Source organism: Acyrthosiphon pisum, chromosome X (genome assembly GCF_005508785.2).
Source record: "Acyrthosiphon pisum isolate AL4f chromosome X, pea_aphid_22Mar2018_4r6ur, whole genome shotgun sequence".
Classification (NCBI taxonomy): domain Eukaryota; kingdom Metazoa; phylum Arthropoda; class Insecta; order Hemiptera; family Aphididae; genus Acyrthosiphon; species Acyrthosiphon pisum.
The window spans coordinates 112,025,587-112,028,736 of record NC_042493.1 but is presented as its reverse complement, the minus strand read 5'-3'; positions in this window follow the sequence as shown (position 1 = coordinate 112,028,736).

The window sequence follows — 3,150 nt, the reverse complement described above, 5'->3', positions numbered from 1 at the left end:
CAGTATATCTCCGTTTCCTATTTTTGTCAGTAAACATGAAAACTGAACATGAGAACTGACGCATGACTTCGTTTAGTTCATAGAACTTCAAACCTCGCCATAGCGTAGGTCCAGCCATGCTGTTTTTTGGTTGTTTGTAGATAGGCGTCGCGCGTACTGCTGGAAGTTGTCGCAAATCACCAATGAAGAAAATATCTTTGCCACCGTAGGAAGAATTAGTAGCCGTAATTTGTTTTAAACGTGAATCTATTTTTCCGTTTAATTCTGCTGATATCATGCTGACCTCATCAATTAAAATATACTCAATGTACTTGAAGAGACTACGGAATTGTTGTGCTACTTCAAATGACAGTGGTTGCGGTCGTCCTATAGTTATTTTAAAAGCAGTATGAACAGTGGTGCCTTCAATGGCTACAGCTGCCTTCCCCGTAGATGCACATGTTACATATGCATTGCAATAACCATCTGTATAGCAAAACCGATTATAAATTTCTCTCAGTAAATTAATCACGAATGTTTTTCCACAGCCAGCAGGTCCCGTAAGAAAGATTTGCAAAGGTTCTTCAGTATCGGCATTTAAAATATGTGAAATCACGTGAAGCAAGAGACCTTTTTGGCGATAATTCGTTGAGCGCATGAGGCGATTGAAGTCTTCTTTATCCATAACGTTATCCCGTTTCTTGGCAATAGGACCGAGACGATTTAACGTTGCTAATCTCAGATCTGCGTTGGCATCCGTGTTTGGATTTGCTAAAAAATCAGCGAAAGAGTTAGCTTCTCGTACATGCGCTGCTAATAAATTTATATCATAACTTGTTTCATCTTCATCATCTTCTGCGACTTCAAGATATAACTCTTGACAAATTTCTATTTAGCGATATCTAAATCTGACTCGAATTCTCGTCTTCGCTCCATTATTATTACCTATCGTACGTATCGTAAATTTCTACGTATTTTCTCTCTGCGAGGATTTCATTTTCTTCATCACGAAAAGGCAAATGTAAAGTCACCATTTCACGTTTGTACTCATTTATATCTGCTGTCACATCATAGTTACGGTAACGAATTATCCTAGGATGCATACGTCGTTTCCAGACATTGGCTTTGGACACTGTATAGTGGGCAACAGCTTGAGCTAAAGTGATGTAATTTAATTCCTGAGGTCGTTTTTGATATTTGTCAAAACAATTGTCAAGCCAAATATCACATGAGTCTTGCTCAATATTCTCCTCCTCCAAAGCTTTATTCGATTTTCGAACGCGCTCCCTCTCAACAGGCCATGAAGTTGGAATGTATATCACTTTTTCTGAACTTTTTGACATGGCTTGTCGAAGGAGATACCAAGCAGCCTCCTGACTGGTAAGTTCTACACAGTTCAGCATATCGACGCTTAACTTCCTCGTTACTTCAATAAAGTCAAACTCCGGATGCTCATCCATGGTCTCTATAATTTTTCGCTGAAGATTGCTTATGCCTCTATTACTCTTGTTAACGTATTCCACCACATATGCAGCACAAGAGTATTCTTCAATAATAAAATAAAAAATAACAATATATGAATAGGTATAAAATTAATAATACGATTAACCTAAGACGCGTATTATACTCAATATTTTAAATACACCGTACTTTCCGATTTCCATGCGTGCGCGAGCATAAACGCATATTAATGAATAAAGATACGTGGGTATTTTCGGCATTATTGACTGTAAATTATATTTAATTAAATTAAATCTAAAAGTAATTACTTATTACCTTTTCAATTGATGAACCACAGTAATGTTTGAGTTACTCAATACCTCGTAATAATATAGTAATATAATATAGTAATACCTCGTACAGACACGACGACGACGACGACCCACAAGACGAGTCCGCACGGGCAGTCGTAGTGTATAATAATATTATTATACGATATTAACACGGATTCGCGAGCATACGTAAACGAGAATAATAATTAATTAATAATATGTTGGCAGCACACCGTACGAATTGCCACCCCACTCCGCCCGACGGTCCCCTCTACACGCGTGACGTGCGCCGCCTCGGCCACCGCGTATGTTTGGTAGCCTGCGCGACGACCGTCACACACACACACACACACACACACACACAATCAAGCATTCACATCTACATGACTTACGCCTGACGCTCGATTCTCCAAGAAGGTCGTACTACAAACCGATAGCATAGATGTTTACACATCAAAAAAAAGTTATCACAAGAAAAAAAATAAGATGCGTTTACCAGGGGACTTACCACGGTAACTTTGTGCAGGATTACTACGGTAAAATACCACGTTTAGCTAACACTACAAGTCCAATTCGCTTACCAGGGGACTAAAAACTGTTTGGGGGTATAGAGTAAGTCATTTAGAATCGAGGGATATCGTTTTAAAAACAGTATTACCAAATTTGGATTTTTATTAATTTTATTTCATACTAGCTGATCCCCGTGCACTTCGTTGCCCGTTAAAAATCGTACCTCTTCAATGAATAAAAATAACAAATATAATTACATATTTGTGTATCACCTCCCCGTCACCTTACTCGTCCTGTCCAGTAGATTTTTAACTTTGCAATTTTTTTGTTCCTACACATGTTATATTCGACGCAAAAGATTCTCCTGAACAGAACCGTCACCATGGTGATAGGGCGGTGTGAATAAAAAATAATTAAATAAAACATATATAAGCATTTATAAGTAAGGAATTGCTTTATTGTTAATCATTTCAATTATAATTATTAACAAAAATCAGTTATATTTTCATTGTAGTGCTTTGTGTGGTATACGATGTTTTTTGTTTGATCACCTGGCGCATAGACAAACAAATCTGATGGTTTCCCAACACGGGAACAGGCAACATATAATTGACCATGTGAGAAACATGGGTTTTCCAAATTAATACCACAAATACTTAATGATTGCCCCTGGGACTTGTTTATGGTCATAGCCGCACTGGAAACTGTAGTCGTTTAAACTCAAATGGCACATCAGTTGGAATCATTGGGATGCACGGTATGAGAACATCCTCTCCTTTATACTTTCCTTTCAGTATAGTTGCTTCTATCACGTTGTTCAGTAATTTTTTTTATCGCTAACCGTGTGCCGTTGCACAGACGTGGTTGGTTGATATTTCGCAACATTATA